The sequence below is a fragment of the Coturnix japonica genome, chromosome 21 (genome assembly GCF_054131305.1).
Source record: "Coturnix japonica strain WE chromosome 21, WE-NBRP24, whole genome shotgun sequence".
Lineage (NCBI taxonomy): Eukaryota > Metazoa > Chordata > Aves > Galliformes > Phasianidae > Coturnix > Coturnix japonica.
In genome coordinates, this window is record NC_140683.1 from 6,341,195 (window position 1) to 6,341,708 (window position 514).

Consider the following 514-nt stretch of genomic DNA (forward strand, 5'->3'; position numbering starts at 1 on the left):
GGATGAAGTATTTTTCTTCTGGAATACAATGCGTCTGTCTTAAGCAAGTGAGCAGTGATGTCTCCTGTGTGTGCAGTTTTGTATGGAGATAGTCTCGCATTCAGATAGTCTTGCATGCTTCTACCCAAGGATGTGGCACCTTGGTACAGTAACATGAGTTAGGGGCTTTGCTTGCAAGCCACGTTACTGTCTGCAGGTTTTAGTGTTCAAATTCAGTGCTTTATGAACCAGGTTGGTATCCTGCTGTCCCTTTCTAAGTCTGACTTTTGAAGAGCTGTTTGTACTGTGACTGCTGTGGCCTGATGTGTTCTGAGACCTAAAGAAACAGGTGTTATCTTTGTGAGTGAGCTCTGTAAGTGAATCTTGCACCTGGAATGGAAGCATTGTCACATAATTGGGGGCCAGGTTCTGGCAGGGTGAAGTACTGAACAACACACTTAACCAATATGTGGGGTTGCTTTTGGTTCCACAATGGCAATGGCTTTCCCTGAGCAAATGAGCTGCCAGCTTTCTC